This window comes from Zalophus californianus, chromosome 13 (genome assembly GCF_009762305.2).
Source record: "Zalophus californianus isolate mZalCal1 chromosome 13, mZalCal1.pri.v2, whole genome shotgun sequence".
NCBI lineage: Eukaryota > Metazoa > Chordata > Mammalia > Carnivora > Otariidae > Zalophus > Zalophus californianus.
This window is the reverse complement of record NC_045607.1, coordinates 80,642,940-80,660,811: the sequence shown is the minus strand read 5'-3', so window position 1 is coordinate 80,660,811 and position 17,872 is coordinate 80,642,940. Positions and strand designations below refer to the sequence as shown.

Below are 17,872 nucleotides of genomic sequence, written 5' to 3'. Positions count from 1 at the left end.
TTTGAAGGGTAGCTGAATAAGCCACCCCAAACTCTGCCTCTGGGCATAAGTTTTATTTTGAGCTGATTATTTGAGAAGCAGCAGGGACGGGAGAAGCTCTGAAGTAGAAGTTACCCTTTTGTAAAAGAAATTTACACTTATAAAGAAACTCTCGGTTTACAAGAGTGTTTTCCTCTGGGTATCTGGAAGAGAAGGATGACTCAGTCACAGAGTCTTATCAACTGGGAAGGCACCAGGCTGAAATCTGCCTAATAGTTTTATCCGTGTTTCTCGTGCATTTCCTAATAACTTGCCTGTAACTGGCCTCTGCACACCTTTCTTTCTTTTGTCTCGAGCTGAAGATGGTATTGAAGTCCCAGTTCTGAATGTCTCCAGAGAGTGACTCGTTTTCCCCTGGGGATCTCTCATGCATCATGAGGCACACATGTGAATAAACTTCTGTTTGTTTTTCTCCTATTCATCTGTCTTTTCCTACAGGGGTCTGAGCTAGAACTCAGAAAGCAGAGGGAACATTATTTTCCTCCTCTGTGACATTATTACACATGAAGAAACTGAGGATTGAGCAAGTCAAGTCACTCAACTCAAGGTCACTCAGCCAATAAGCGATGGACTTAGACTGAACCCAGAATTATATCTGATAATGATTTGCTGTGATTTTCCTGTTAGTGAATTCCTACCTGCAGGCCCACCACCATTCCAGAAACTATGCTGACAGCACTTTGTTGGTATGTTTTGTGACTAATGTTCCCTGATGTGAACGTTGTTTTTTGTGAAAACATTCATATCTTTAGATAGAAATTTACTTTCTCACCAATGAATATTTCTGATTACAGAGAAATTGCCAAACCTGACTCATAACAAAAATAAAGAGCATCTACTGTTTAGTCTAAGGCTTGTCGTTTTGGGAGGTGGTGGGAGGAAAGAAGATTGCCACCCACTACTGATCATTTTCACTTTCTTTTATTCAATGGCATTTATAGTACTGTGTAGGGAGGTGGTCTTGATAACTTTGTGGAGATCATTTCTTCTACTGTACAGATGGCTCTGCTCAATGTTTAAGGCACCTTGGGGAATAAGGGTATGATCCTGACTCTGGGGAACTTGGCCATGTAAATCACTTTGTTTTAAGTGCTTTGGCCTCTGAACATCTAAAATGGACACCCACTTTATTGGCTTGTTAACTTATGTCTATGGTCACTGAAGGCCCAAGCTACAACTTCATGCCTGACCACACACCAAGGATTTTTTTATTGCTTGTTTTCCTGTTCTCTTTTCTCTGTCTATAACCATGTTGTGTATAATGTCCAGAATATTCTGTCTCTTTCTCTGGCTCTCTCTTTCTCTTATACACACATACACACATGTGCAGCATTTTTCATGGATAAGTTAGATCTGAAATTTTTTTTAAAGGTTTATTTATTTATTTTAGAGAGATTGCACAGGAGCGGGGCGGGGGGGGGGGGGAGGGCAGAGGGAGAGAGTGAATCCTCAAGTAGACTCCCCACTGAGCATGGAGCCTGACACAGGCCTCGATCCCAGGACCCTGAGATCATGACCTGAGCTGAAATGAAGAGTCAGCAGCTTAACTGACTGAGCCACCCAGGCGCCCCTAGGTCAGAGATATTTCTATGTTCTGAAGCTAAGTATAAAACATCTCCTCTGACCATGGCCATGTCATGCTTCATTTTAAAGCTATCTTCCCAGAATATAATGGGAGGAAGGGCCATCATCACTTGGCAATAGTGTTTCCTGTAATTATAATCTCATTATGAAGGAGAAAATATTAATGCCCAATATGCTTTTAATTTAATGCCAATTTTCACACATGAAGGCATTGCAATATCTACAATTCTTCTGCTGATAAACTCTCATTGTAATCCTCAACATAACTACAAAAAGGAACTGCATATTGAGACAAACCATGAAAATTAGCTTAAAAATGAGCCACACTAAAACAAGAATATACCACGACACCCCTGAAAGTTTACAAGATTTACTAAAAATTATCAGTAAGGAATTGTTTATAAGAAACTCCTTTACTGGGCGCCTGGGTGGCTCAGTCGGTTAAGCGACTGCCTTCGGCTCAGGTCATGATCCTGGAGTCCCAGGATCGAGTCCCGCATCAGGCTCCCTGCTCAGCGAGGAGCCTGCTTCTCCCTCTGACCCTCCCCCCCTCATGTGCTCTCTCTCTCTCTCTCATTCTCACTCCCTCAAAATAAATAAATAAATCTTTAAAAAAAAAAAAAAAGAAACTCCTTTACTCACCAGCCCAACATCCTCACATTTTTACCCACTGTTTAAAGTGAGCTAGTGATGGCTTAAAATGTTTCTAGCACTGATGGTGTGATTTTCCTGTTTATCATATAGCCAGTGAAGTATTATATATTTTACTTATTTTTCTTGTTTATTCTGTCTCCTTCCACAAGCTCTGTGAACAGGGCTTTTTCATCTGTTTTGCTTCCTCCTGTATCCTCAATGCCTAAATAGTGCCTGACACACACTGGGCATTAAATAGACACTCGAGTGGAGCACCTGGGTGGCTCAGTCAGTTGGGCATCCAACTCTTGATCTCAGCTCAGGTCTTGATCTCAGGATCATGAGTTCAAGCCCCGTGTGGAGCCTACTTAAAAAATACATAAATAAGTAAATGAATACTCTAGTGAATAGGTAGTAAATGAATCAGGGGATAGATGTATTGCCTTAATATTCATCATCAGAACTGAAAAACAGTTTAAAGAACCTCTAGTAAGTTATGTAGGATGAGTAGTGATACAAGGGGATAGAGAGATTTCCTTTATTTCTGAGAACTAACTTCCTTTCAAGAGGAAAATAAGATGAGTTTATACAGGCTGTGTTAAATATCTGAAAAGGTAAGTCAGATGGGGAAGACAAATATGTTATCAATTATATGTGGAATCTAAAAAAGCAAGACTCGTAGAAACAGAGAGTAGCATGGTGGTTGCCAGGAGCTGAGGACAGGGGAATTGGGGAGATGTTGGTCAAAGGGTACAAACTTGCACTTGGAAGATAAATTGTGGGGGATGTAATACACAGCATTGTGATTATAGTGAACCAAACTGTATTATGTATTTGTAAGTTGTTAGGAGACTAGATCTTAAATGTTCTCATCACAAAAAGGAAATGATAATTATGTGACATGATAGGGTGTTAGCTATGGTTAGCGATGGTGGCAATCATATGGCAATACATGAGTGTATGTATTGATTGTATGTAAATCAATACATGTACACCTTAAACGTTCACAATGTTATATGTTGATGATAGCTTGATAAAAAAAGAAAAGAGGCAAAAGTATTGAGGGAAAATTTTGTAAAATAGATTGTTTCTAAAATACGTATAGTTAATCATTGTTTATATACTATTTTCTTCCCTTTAAAATTAAATAATGTGGATGGAAACAGGTTCCACAAATGAATAGTTTCTGGACAGTTCAGGCAACAAAAGAATTATTTGTAACATATGCCAAAAACAACATGGCATTTAATCACAACACAGATTTAGAAAGGCAAATCACTTGTCACCATATCACAAGGAATTCAAGTAATTAGGTGATGTATTACTTATCTATTGCTGAATAACAAATTACCCCCAAATTTAGCAGCTTAAAGCAATCATTTATTATCTCACAGTTTTTGTGGGTCAGAGTCCAGGAGCAGCTTAACTGGGTGTTTCTGGCGTCTCTGTACTTATTTGTGAAAGCTGCCATAACAAACTACCACTGACTGAGTAGCTCAAATAATAGAAGCTTATTTTCTCGCAGTTCTGGGGGCTAAAAGTCTAAGATCAAGGTGCTGGCAGGGTTGGTTTTCTCTGAGGCCTTTCTCCTTGGCTTGCGGATGGCCACCATCTCCATACTACTTCACATGGCCACCCCTCTGTGCATACCGACCTTGCTGTTTCTTTTTGAGTGCAAATCACCTCCTCTTAGGAGGATACCACTGAGATTAGATTAGGTCCCACCCTAATGGCCTCATTTTAATTTAAGGGCCTCTTTGAAGGCCCTCTCCAAATACAGTCACACTTTGAGGTAATGGGAATCAGGATTTCAAAATATGAATTTTTGAGAAGACACAATTAAGTACACAACAATCTTCCATGAGGTTGTAGTCAGCTGTTGATTGGGGCTGCCATCGCATGTGACAGATTGACTGGGGCCGGATGACCTTCCAAGCTCACTCATGTGGCTATTGGAAGGCCTCACGGTTCCTTGCTGCCTTATAGCTTGAGATTTCAGTTCCTGCCATGTGGGCTTCTCCAAAGGCAAGCCAACTCATGTCATGACATGGCCACTGGCTTCTCCCAGAGCTAGCGATCTGAGAGGGAGGGAGGGAGTGGGAGAAAGAGCACCCAAGATGGGATATTCAGTCTTTTTACAATCTAATTTTAGGACCATTACTTCTGCATATTCTATTAGTCACACTGACCAATCCTGGTAAAATGTGGGAAAGGACCATACAAGGGTATGGATTCCAGGAGACGGAATCATTGGTGGTCATCTTTGAGGTTGGCTACCACGGTTGGATTAAAAATAAAAATTCATGTATTCTGCAAAAATTTATGTATTTATATTACTTAAAATATTTTGATCAGTTCATGAAATATGACATTGAAATGTTTTTAGTGACTATCATAGAGATTATGCTTTCTGGGGTTGAGTTATTTTTATTAAAGAGACGTTCGAAGTTCTTTGTCAAACAAATTTGTAAATGTTCTGAAGATTAGTGCCCTAGGGTGTATTCTAAATAAAAAACTCCAGGAGTTAGCATAGTCGTTGATGCCAGCCTCTGGTGCTAAAATGCCTAGGCTTTTTGTTTTGTTTTGATTTTTAGGTTTCAATAAATTTAAATCAACTTTATTGGGATATGTTTTACATATAATAAACTCTATCTATTTAAAAGGTATAAACTTCCAGTTACAAAATAAGTCACAGAGATAAAAAGTACATCGTAGGGAATTTTAAAATATAATAAATTAAAAAAGGTACACTTCAACGAGTTTTGACAAATATATATTCTGTGAAACCACTACCATGATCAATATACAGAACATTTCTATCACCCCAAAAAGTTCTCTCTATCAGGCAACCACTGATCTGCTTTCCGTTAGTATAGTTTAGTTTATGTTTTCTAGACTATCTTAATGGTTCTGTTTCTGTGGAGAATCCTGACTAATAGTTTTGAGTCTTAGTCCAATATTTTCAAAACCAAGTTTAAAATATCCAACAGGGTGTACTATTGGGAGTTCCAACTCAATAAGGGCAAAGTGGAATTTTTTCCCATTTTATTCATCCATTGACTTATTCAGTCAACAAGAACTTATGGGATGTCTATTCTGTGCTAGGTAGGTATGCAAAGTGGGGTTTTGGCCTCAGTGCACTGAGTAGTGGAGTCAGCAGATATGGTACAAAAATTAAGTATCACCATTCCCTGTGACAAGCACCATACTAGAAATGTGCAGGGCAGAGTGGTAGTTTGGAGGGCGTGGAGGTGCGCTCTGCAGGGGTGAGAGTAGGGGCTGCTGTAGGGAAGACTTCCTGATCAGTAGGCTTGACAGGGAGGAGTTCACCAGATGGGCAGGTAAGATGAGCTGATGGGGGAAATAATTTCAGCAAAGCACAAAACATGTACAAAGGAAGTTCATGAACCAGCTGTGGGAATTAAAGTAGCTAGGTGTTCAAGGATTGCAAGGGTTAATCATGAATTCCAACTATGATGAAACTAAAGTTATTGAGGTATAAGGGTTCCCAGTTTTTTCTCCCTGTGTGCCTATTAAAAGGAGTTTTGGTATAACTCTTTTTTCCCTTTCCCTCTCCTGCCCTACAAGGAGGTCCCGCTCTGTCACTGCCGTTTGAGTGGGGAGCATGGGAGGGAGAGAGGGAAGGAAGGAAGGATGGAGAGATAGGAGGGAGCGAGGGAGGAATAATAATAATGAGGAGGAGGAGGAGAAACAGCTAGTATTTTTTCAGCATGCCCTTTGTGCCAGGCCCTAGTCTAAGCATTTTATATGTATTAACTCACATAATCTTCACAATCATGTGAAGCAGATGTTTCTCCCGTTTTACATATGAGAAAGCTAAAGAACAGAAATCGAATACATTGCCCAAGTTCTCAAAACTTGTCAATGCCAGAGTCAATATTCAAATTCAAGCAGTTTATACTGCCTATATATAAATCATATATATACACACACATACATACATATATATAGCTGATGATATGATTTATTATAAGGAATTGGCTCACATGATTATGGAGGCTGATAAGTCCCAAGCTCTGCAGTTGGCAAGCTGGGGACCCCAGGGAGCTGATGGTGTAGTTTCAGTCTGAAGGCTGGCCAGGCTCAAGTCTCAGAAAGGGCCAATGTTTCCATTTGAGTATGCAAGTGGCAGAAAAAAAAAAAAAAACAACCCATGTCCCAGCTTCAAGGTAGCCAGGTGGAAAGAATTCTCTCTTATTCAGCATTTTTTTTGTTCTATTTAGACTTTTAACTGATTGGATGAGGCCCACCCATATTAGGGAAGGCAACTGCTTTATGTAATCTATTGATTCAACACATTAAAAACCAGAAACACCATCCAACACACCCCTGTTTATGTTTGACCAGATGTCTGGGTGCCCGTGGCCCAGTTAAACTGATGCAAAATTAACTATCACACAGACTAAAGCCTGTAGAGAACTGGTAGCCCTTCACAGAGGAGAGCGTTAACACTATAATAAGATTTTGCAGGCCAAGTAGGAATGGCTAATAAAAGGAGGGGCTGCAATATTTCCTTAGAATCCTTACCAAGGCAAAGGCAATGGGAAGTTAATTTTCATCCGTAGAATGCTGAAATCGAAGTAGATGACCTTCTCTTCCAGGCCTAAAATTCCATTCTCTCCTCAGTCTGAGGTTTCAAATCTGAGTAAATGGGAACATTAAGAGAAATGAGTAATGGAGGAAGGTTGGAGGAAGGTTTGGAGGGAAATGATATCTTGTTATTTACTAGTTGTATGGAAAACTACTTATTTACAAGATTTTTAATTCTCCAAGAAACGTTACTGGTGTTCTACAAGACATAGCCTTCTGAAACTACTCATTTTATTTGCTTTCATTGTACTGTTGGGGTCATGATTTATTATTAGGTCCTTTGGAGAAAATTCTTTCCTTCAATCAGAAGTACCTGTAAAGGGGCTGGTATAGCCATTCTGGAAGACGGTATGGAGCTTCCTTAAAAAGTTAACAGTAGAGCTACCCTATGACCCAGCAATTACACTACTAGGTATTTACCCAAAAGATACAAATAAAGTGATCCAAAGGGGTGCCCACACTCCAATGTTTATAGCAGCAACGTTCACGATAGCCAAACTATGGAAGGAGCCCAGGTGTCCAACAACAGATGAATGGATAAAGAAGATGTGGTGTATATATACAATGGAATAGTACTCATCCATCAAAAAGTGAAATCTTACCATTTGCAACGATGTAGATAGAACTAGAGAGTGTTTTCTCAATCAGAAACAAAATTATCATATCATTTACACTCATATATGCAATTTAAGAAACAAAACAGAGGATCACAGGGAAGGGAAGGAAAAATAAAATAAGATGAAATCAGAGAGGGAGATGAACCATGAGACTCTTTTTTTTTTTTAAAGATTTTATTTATTTATTTGAGAGAGAGAGAATGAGAGATAGAGAGCATGACAGGGAAGAGGGTCAGAGGGAGAAGCAGACTCCCTGCTGAGCAGGGAGCCCGATGTGGGACTCGATCCTGGGACTCCAGGATCACGACCTGAGCCGAAGGCAGTTACTTAACCAACTGAGCCAACCAGGCGCCCAAACCATAAGAGACTCTTAACTCTAGGAAATAAACTGAGGGTCGCTGGAGGGGAGTGGGGTGTGGGGATGGGGTAGCTGGGTGATGGGCAGTAAGGAGGGCACGAGATGTAATAAACACTGGGTGTTATATGCAACTAATGAATCACAGAACTCTACCTCTGAAATTAATAACACACTGTATGTTAATTGAATTTAAATTAAAAAAAAAAAGTACCTGCAAAGGGTACAAAGAGGAGGTGGTCAAAGTATGAGATAAAAACCCTAGACTATATGGTGCTATGGAAGCCAAAGGAAGAAATCAGTCAGGAAGGAAAGGATGAGAGCAAGGGATGAGACTGTTGGCTCCAGAGAGGTTAAGGCAGATGAGGTTTTAGGAAAAGGCTATCAGATTTGGTGATTAAGATATTGAGCTCAGTTTTCATTTTTTATTTTCTTTTTAAAGATTTTTTTTATTTATTTGACAGAGAGAAAGAAAGCGAGAGAGAGAACACAAGCAGGGGGAGTGGGAGAGGGAGAAGCAGGCTTCCCGCGGAGCAGGGAGCCCGATGTGGGGCTCGATCCCAGGACCCCGGGATCATGACCTGAGCCGAAGGCAGTCGCTTAACGACTGAGCCACCTTGAGCTCAGTTTTCGTTGAGGACTGAAAGTCATGGGAAGCTGAGCAAACAGACTCCTATTATTGCCCCGATATGATGACATTGAGGTGGATTCAGAAATCAGCGTATTGAAAATGTTTCTAACAATGTTTAGCAATTTGAGGACGTGAGCAGAGAAGGCAGAGGATCGGGATGGGTGGGAGTGGGGGAGTCTGGTACCTGCTGGGGTTCAAAGGTTTAAATGGTGCCAGTGGGTTTAAGGATCGCAGTTTGTTGGGAAAAACAGCACTGACATATCTGACTACGGGATTTTGTTTCAGAGAGGTGGCAAATGAATTGAGAAGGTCAGCAGAGAATTCAGAAGAGGATTTTCAAACTGCGATCCCTGTTTCAACTTGATGAGTATGTCAGAGTCAGGCCAATCTGTGCTGATCTTAATACCTTCCCCACTAAGCATCACAGATGCTTGATTTTGATCAGTTTCAGATATTAGGGCTTGATGCTGGGTATCTTTTGTTTGTCCCCCGGGTCCACTCTCCACCTATGACCTGGGAGACTGACCTGTAAGGATCCCCTCAAGGGATTATCTTGTCCTCTGGCCTCGGTTTGGATTTGGCCATTAGGGAACACACGTGTGAGATTGGAGGGAGGGAAAATGTGAGGGGGACATTGATTCCTCTGGTTCCCTTCCTACAGAGTCGTCTCGTTCTCTCCCCTTCAGGCCTAGAGGTGGTAAGAACACCCAGCTTTTTTAGCCCTTTGGGATTTCTCTATATTCTGCCACACCTTTGAAATTGCCTTTATAAGTTATTCTGCATATGCTTCACTTCCTCAAATTACCCGAGTTGAATGTTCCATCTGGAGCCCGTCTGACACAAGTTTTATATAAGATTTCATTATAAAAAGATGTCATCACTAAAAAGATGTTTGGAACCAGTAGACTAGGGCAGAGGTTGGCAAAATTTTTTTCTAAAGAACTGGATAGTAAATATTTTTGGTTATGCAGGTCATACAATATATCACACAATGTCACCACTCCTAGACTCTGCTGTTTTAGGGAGAAAGCACCCATGGATGTTAAGTAAATAAATGAGTGTAACTGTGTTTCAATAAAACTTTATTTACAAAGACCAGGCAATGGGTTTTCCTTTTGGACTACATAGGCTGTAGTTTTACTACAAGCAGTCTTCTGTCTAATCTATGAGAGTGGTTCTCAATCTGGGAAGATTTTGCCCCCTAGGGGATTTTTGGCAATGTCTGGGGACATTTTGATGATCTCAACTGGAGGTAGGGGGATACTGGCATCTACTGGGCAGAAGCCAGGGATACCACTAACTTTTCTACACAACGAACAATTATCCACTCTAAAATACCAACACTCCTGAGGTTGAGAAATTTGGTCTTGGAAAGGTTAGGTAGATTGTCAATTTGCTCACCATATCAATGTGACTCAGTGAAAAGAATCACAGAATTAATTCTATAGCTTTTTTTTTTTTCTGGCTCCAGTTTTAACATTATTTTACAGTACTTCTTAGAAAACTGGGTTACAATGCATTTATAGGAAATGTGATGGTGTCCTCAGAAATTTTTTCATCCCTCAAATCATTAGGCATATTAATCCACCTTAACTTACTCTTTTTGCCCCTAAGTGTCTTTTGGATAGATAGTGAAAGTGTTCATGCCTCTTTTAGCAAAATTGTATCTGTCTGGCATCCTGCGGCTGTGTCTTGGCTTTTCCTTGGCTTGCTAGTTCAGAGTAAGGACTGCCTGGTGAAAGGGTTACATTTGGTCCAAAGGAATAATTATTAACATGGTGTAAGTGTGGGTGGTAGGTATGTGGGGGTGGGGATGAGTAGCTGAGCCTGAGAAAGAGGGTGTGTTGTCTCTGTGTGCAAGTCAGCGGGTGGGCTAGTGGAGAAGAGAGGCCATTAATGAAGGTCTCAGGAGTTGGGAGAGGGGGGACATTTTACTCGCAGGGAAAGGGAAGGAGAATGACAGTTGGAAAAATGAATGGTTAGGGATGGTATGTCAGGGAATGTGGCCCTGAGCTGGTTCTTATGATTAGAATCATCCAGGGCCCTGTGTTTCAGACTGGCCACCTTAACATTTCAGAAGGGGAAGGAGAGGAACGGGTGATTCTGACATGACTTACTGTACTGTGAGTTTTAAATGAACCTATGTACTATCCCCAAACTACTAAACCCAAGCAAAATTGCAACATTTGTGTTCCCTGAACTGAACTGATACTTCGTTTGACTAATGTCCTTGTTTAATGACAGGAGAACACAAATTCCGCCCACACCCCTCCCACCCCCCACACGTTGGTCAGTTGGTAGACAAGTGGAAGACAAGGACACATGGAGTTCTGTGTCTGGGTGACATCATAATTTTGATCAGCCGAACAGCCTAGCAGTGGCCTTGAAGAGATGCTTGACTTTTGGAAGTCACTTTTTTATTGCCACCAAAGCTATTAAGTTTAAAGGTCCATAAAGATGAGATAAACAGTCATAAAGGCCTTTGAGATTCATACACAATGTGTTAAAGGATTTAATCACTGTCACTTAAATATGGTGATGGTAAAGCCATGTCCATACACTGGCAAAAATCAAATCATCGTCTGCTTAATGGGGGACAAAAATTTGGAGAACAGTGGATGAGATGTTACTTATATGTGATATCAGAGTTGTTTTTGCAAGCTTTTCAAGAGAACCCTTCGACCTTAGTGTACTGCAGTAGGAAAACTGCCCTATATTGTTTTAGTCTTAGAATTAATTTTAGAGCTCCTGTTTTCCTAGTGGGCACTTTTGTCATCGTCTAATTTGTAGATTGACAATCCTTGTAAGATCGGTTTAGACTAATTCTGACCCTGAATACGAATGAAAGAAATGCAAGAGAGACATTCAACCAAATTGAGCCAATGTATTACATACACAATTTAATTTTAAAATCCTGGCTAATATTGGTTATCTCCTATGTTCCAGGCAATATACGAAACAGTTTACATGGGTTACTATTTTAATTCTCCTGATTAACTGGGGGGTATGTACAGTTATTGTCACCCTTATTTTACAGATGGAGAACACTGAGGTATGAAGGCGTTACGTCATTGTCTCAACATTACACAGGAAGTGTTGCTGTTGGAATTTGCAGCCCGGCAATTTAATTTCACAGCCTATACTTAACCACTTTTTTATACCGCTTTCCTCCTCTATATTTTTGGTGGTGAATATGAGAAGATAATTTTGAGGGCATTACGGTAAGTTAGATATTAATAACCCAGGTAATAAATCATCTGTCTATAGTACAAACAAGCTGTTTGGTCTTGGGGAAATCACAGAAACCTGCATCAGTAAAATGAGGGGTTGTTCTGAGTGGTTTCTAAAGTGTCTTTTCTACTTTTAGCAGGATTCCAAGATAGTGTGATAGATGTTTTTTTTTTAATCATATCCTTCAATCAAATGGTCATGCTTTTAGTATTAAATTATTTGGAATAGACACTTCCCAAATTTGGAATAATTGCCCAGTTCTTCTTTGACCTCATTGGTTGATGTTTACATGGAATTAGAAACTCCACAGCAAAAAGGGAGAATATTGTATAAGTCATTCCTCTTCATCAAAGGGGTATTTGGTATAGGAAATTCACAGAATTTTGGAACTATAGAGGGCCATGATCTAACCCATTCACATTATAGATGAGGAAGCTGAAATCACAAGGCTGGCTTGTAGTAGAGCTTGCTACAATTATCTGGATCCAGATCCCAGGCCTCTCTCAGCACATCATAACCACTTGTGCCTTCATTTCCCCCAAGTCCTGAAAAACCACTGGCCTATTTTAGTTTGGGCGGTTTAGTGGAACAGAAAGATCTGAGTTTGAATCTTAGCTCTACTGCTTCCCCAGTGTTTCACATTGGGGAAAGTTAAAATGAAAATGTGTGTTTATTCATATATATATATATATATATATATATATATATATATATATATATACACATATTATATATAATGTCCAGGGTTTGTATGTAATGTTTAGGATCATCAGATTGAACCTCGGAGCTGAGTACTGACTTACAATGGGGGCTGTGTTAGAACTAAGCAATGTATCTGCAACTGTTGAATAAGAACATATGGGTACAGAGGTCAACCTAGTTTGTAATTGAGGCCAAATGATGGAATAAAGCTGGTCTGCTGTGGTTTTCAGTCAGTTGAATAGAGTTAACGGGTGAAAAATCAGACCATAAGAAGGGCACATGGGAATGAGTGAACCAAATTCCAAAGAACCTGCCCCCCTTTCTCCCAAATCCGTACAATGGTCACAATGAAGGGAATGGCTCCACTTTATGAAAGCCATTATTATCTGTCAAGTTAAATTAGTGTTGTTGAACTCAGCATTATTAGCATTGTAGGCCTGTTTGCTTTGAGTTTGTCAGGTTGTTTCGTTTTATTATATAAGAACTACAATCATAAGTTGCTTATATCTCCTTTTGTATTATGTATTTAAATGTTATTATTATATGCAAGATTAAGTAAAAAATTAGAGAGATAAGAGGGCGTTTTCTTTTTCAAGAACTCTTCATACATTTTTTTTTCTGGGCATGAAAAATGTTTGATTGTCCAGTATGAATAAAGAAAAAGAGATAAAATGTAAAATTAAAGAAATTAGTAAAAACTTTATTATCATAAGTTGGGATTTGAAACATCACTATAAATTCATAATGCTGGGGTGGCTGGGTGGCTCAGTCATCTGCCTTTGGCTCAGGTCATGATCCCGGGGTCCTGGGGATCGAGTCCTGCATGGGGCTCCCTGTTCAGGGAGGAGCCTGCTTCTCCCTCTGCCTGCCGCTCCCCCTGCTTGTGCTCTCCCTCTCCCTCAAATAAATAAAATCTTAAAAAAAAAAATTCCTTTTAGAGAGAGAGAGCATGAGAGAGTGAGTGGGGGGAGGGGAAGAGGGAGAGAATCTTTCAAGCAGGCTCCCCACTGAGTATGAAGCCCTTTGCAGGGCTGTTTCACAACCCATGAGATCATGACCTGAACAGAAACCAAGAGTCAGAGGCTCAACCAAATGAGCCCCCCAGGCATGCCCAAAATAACAATTCTTAATTCACAATGATATGAACGTAATCACATCACTGATGTTCATAGGAGCATTGTTAAAAAAAATAAAATATTGGAAACCATCTAAATATTCAAAAATAACATGTACTCACATATAAGAGTGTCATTTAAAACTTGTAGAAAAATAATTCATGATTTAGGAAAAGGTTTAAGATACATGATTAAGTAAAAACACAAGTTATAAAATATCATGGTTATAGTATATTTCAGCTTGGCCAATATAACATAGGTATAAGTATGCAGAGAAAGAAAAGTGGATGAATACACAGTGAAATGAGTGAAATGTGAATAGTCACTATATCTGTGTGGCAGGATTACAGGTGATTTTATTTTATCTTCTCTTTATTTTCCAATTTTCTATAGTTAGCATGAATAATTTTGTATTTCCTAAATATAAACAATATAATGTAACAAAATCTATTAAACTAAAAAATCAAAATATTTTTTAAAAATGATAGCCTATGAATGGAAAGATATATTATTTTCAGAGTAGAGACAACACCTGTGTTCAGATTTTGATACCTTGAGTAAGAAACTACTGATCTAGGTAAACTTTTTTAATTTTAAAGATGAGCAAAGAAGATCCCCCAAAATTGAGGTGATTTGCCCAAGAAGACCATCTTTACCAAGCAAAGCAAAGACAAAATTCAAAAGTAGAAAATGTGGTTATACTTTTAAAATTACATTTGTATTACTTCGAAGTTAACCTGTATTCATATTTGTGTGCACAAACCTTTTTGCTTATCTCCTAGAGCTAGAGAAAAATGGCCAGATTTGGTACAAGTGAATTTTCCATGGCCTCACAAATAAGTGACTAAAGATCGACCTCCAAGAAACTCAAGATCTGGTCTGTGTAGATTTATAGTGATTGTGCTGCACCCCAAGAGATATTTTCAATGCATTGTGTAACTAGCTGGCAATTCACCATTTCAGAGAAATTCAGCCTTGCAGGGGGATCCTTCTCAAAAGTCTCCAAGTGATTTCCAAGGAGATTGAGACCATCAATCAACAATCCTGAGTCAGCCAAGGAAAGTCCTTTGGCACACGACGGAATGCGTGAATGTTTACACCCGGCATTTTATTCTATTTTATTTTGTACTTTTTAATTTTTTTAAAGATTTTATTTATTTGTGAGAGAGAGAGAGAACACAATCAGGGAGAGTGGCGGGCAGAGGGAGGAGTAGGCTCCTCGCTGAGCAAGGAGCCTGATGCAGGACTCGATCCCAGGACCATGGGATCATGACCGGGGCTGAAGGCGGACGCTTAACTGACTGAGCCACCCAGGTGTCCCTCTTTTTTTAAAAAAAGATATTATTTTTTATTTTATTTTATTTTTTAAAGATTTTATTTTACACCAGGCATTTTAAATTCATTTTCAGCTGACTCAAAATATAAACCAAAAGTATTTGCGGGGCAACAGAATATAATTGACCACGATTTAGGGCACAAAAAGGAGAAACACCCAATGGGGAACAGGAAAGAAACCTCAATAGGGAAATTATCTAATGAAACTTTCCTAACTTTGCATCCAGAGAGCTTTATTCTGCCCTAACTCTGTGTCTGTCTTCTCATCTTTTTTTTTTTTTTTAAGATTTTATTTACTTATTCATGAGAGACAGAGGGAGAGAGAGAGAGAGAAGCAGAGGGAGAAGCAGGCTCCCAAGGAGCAGGGAGCCTGATGTGGGACTCTATCCCAGGACCCTGGGATCATGACCTGAGCCGAAGGCAGACGCCTAACCATCTGAGCCACCCAGGCGCCCTGTCTTCTCATCTTATCAGACCTGAGTTCTGCTCTGATTTTCTTTCGATGTTGGCTGAACTGAGCATGCAAGGGAAAGCAAAAATAAAGGTCTCACAAAAATCCAATAGTCATTGCCAGGGGCTGGGAAAAGGAGTGTGGGGCGGGACTGCTTAATGGGTAGGGTCTGTTTTTGAGGTGATGAAAATGTTCTGGAACTAGATAGTGGTTATGGTTGCAAAACACCATGAATGTACAAATTGCCACTGGATTTTACACATTAAGGTGTGAAAATGGGGTATTTTATGTTATGTGAGTTTTACCGTAAGAAAAAAATCAAGGTCTCAAATGCAGTGCACTGGGGAGAATGATATGAGGAGGGCGGGGGAGGTGGTGGGGTCATGGCTGCGGGAGGGGGATGCAGAGCGAGCGAGGGGTTATAGAGACGGGGCTGGAAGCAGTGGGACTTCTGGCTCGGGCCCGAGTCCTGATTTCTTTGGTTCATCCATTTTTAGTTTTTTTCTTAGCACTACTTCAGCTTCTAATTCAGTTCACCCAAGATTTATACAGATGTCATAAACAGGTTGTCTTATAGTCTAATGTAGCTTATAGTTTTTTCCCCTAAGAGTATGTTTTGTTTTGTTTTATTCTATTTTATGTTATTTTATTTTATTTCATTCTATAAAAATGCCTCTCCAGTTTCCCTATTATTTTATATTATTCCTGCCTCATTAATTTCTGATACATGCCTGGCACATGAAACCATTTGTATTTGCAAGACCTGATTATTTATTTATTTTTTAAAAGATTTTATTTATTTATTTATTTGAGTGCGCGAGAGAGAGTACAAGGGGGTGGCACAGAGGGAGAAGCAGACTCCCCACTGAGCGGGGAGCCCCATGTGGGACATGGACTCGATCCCAGGACCCTGGGATCATGACCTGAGCCGAAGGCAGATGCTTAATTGACTGAGCCACACTGGCGCCTCTGCAACACCTGATTTTTAAGGAAAAAGCAAAGCACAATGCTAGATATAGTTTGTTAAAATGGGCTCTTGCTTCAAGGAGTCTTAGGATGAAGACGCAATGCAAATGGCTTATTACAACATGGGCAGAGTAAGTGCCCAAATGCTAATGCAAATTAAGTATATTGGAACCAAAGACAAATGCAAAGATCATGTAATATCTGATTGCCTTCCACTTCTGCTCACTGCATTGAGAGTTTATTTCAGCAAAAGCAGTTAAAGAAGACAAATGGTATTCGTTAAGAAGCTGGGAAGAAATACCATCGAATCTGTAACTAATAGTCATCGGGGCTTAACATTTTATTGTAACGCACTTTTAGCTTGGGCACGAGAAGCGTTTCCATCCTTAATGAAAACAACTTTGGCAAAATGAAGAATATATACAATTGGATTTTTAGCAATACAAGAGCAATGCTCTCAGGAAATAAAGCTCCTGTTTATTGTCTCCTCCTGTGTGCTTTACATGTGTTATTACTGATCCCCACAGCAACCCTGCAGGTTAGTGTATCAGAAGAGAACCTTGACAGAAGTGAGGGGACATCTTGAACATTTCCCGTTTTCAATTCCAAAATGCAGACATGGCTTTTTGGCTTTCTTGAGTCACATTTCTTTCAAGAATCAGCTATTACTTGTGGATATTCTCATGTTTCATTTAAAAAACAATTTCCCCCCATTAGAATTTTAGTTTTATCTCTGCTTTGATAGCCATTTGAATAAACAAATAAACCAAAATTACCTTAGTGAAAGACTCCAAAGAACATGAGTAGAGAACAGGAGCTGGTCATGCTAAGCTAGCTCACTCAACTGTCAAGAGTTTGTTCCAGAATATCAAACTCCTAGAACTGCCCAGGCCTTGCTTATTCTTTATATATTCATATTCTACTGGCGTGAACATAAATTTGCACATCGTGATAAAGAAGCTTTATTATTCTATATCCAAAGATTTTAAAAGTTTAAATCTTTGGACTCGGTGATTCTGTTTCTTAGAATTTATTCGAGGGGCACCCGGGTGGCTCAGTCGTTAAGCATCTGCCTTCGGCTCAGGTAGTGATCCCAGGGTCCTGGGATCGGGCCCCGCATCGGGCTCTAGGAGGGAAGCCTGCTTCCTCTCCCACTCCCCCTGCTTATGTTCCCTCTCTCGCTATCTCTCTCTCTGTCAAATAAATAAAATCTTAAAAAAAAAATTTATCCTAACAAACATAATCGTAAGAGCCACAAAAAAATTATGTGAATGCTGATAATAGTTTTAGCTAGAACAATATTTTAGTTAGAACAATAGTTTTAGCTTTAGTTAGAACCATAGTTCTAGTTAGAACTTGCAAGGTGCCCGTTAGCGGCGTATTAACTCTGAGCTCCAAATCCATCCTTCTTCACCTTCTCTGTGTTACTGTAGCTAAGCCCTCTCGGCATTTTTTTTGCCAGCGGGCTGGATGTTCAGTTTTATCAATAGAGGGCGCTGTAATGAGGTAGTTGCAGGAAGACCCTTTCAGGTTGCAGTCCTCCAGGCAGAGACTGTGAGAGCCTAGCAGTATTAAGGAAGAACTTGAGCTGCACCCTCGGGC

At 39.8% G+C, this 17,872-nt stretch overlaps 1 long non-coding RNA gene across 1 annotated transcript; it reads left to right on the top strand.

The window, feature by feature from the left end:
* Positions 1-479: 479 nt before the first annotated feature.
* Positions 480-14,601, top strand: LOC113934805. Its single transcript, XR_003523797.1, has 3 exons — positions 480-725; positions 11,508-11,691; positions 14,301-14,601. It is a non-coding gene; the product is annotated as an uncharacterized LOC113934805 (long non-coding RNA).
* The last annotated feature ends 3,271 nt before the right edge of the window (positions 14,602-17,872 follow it).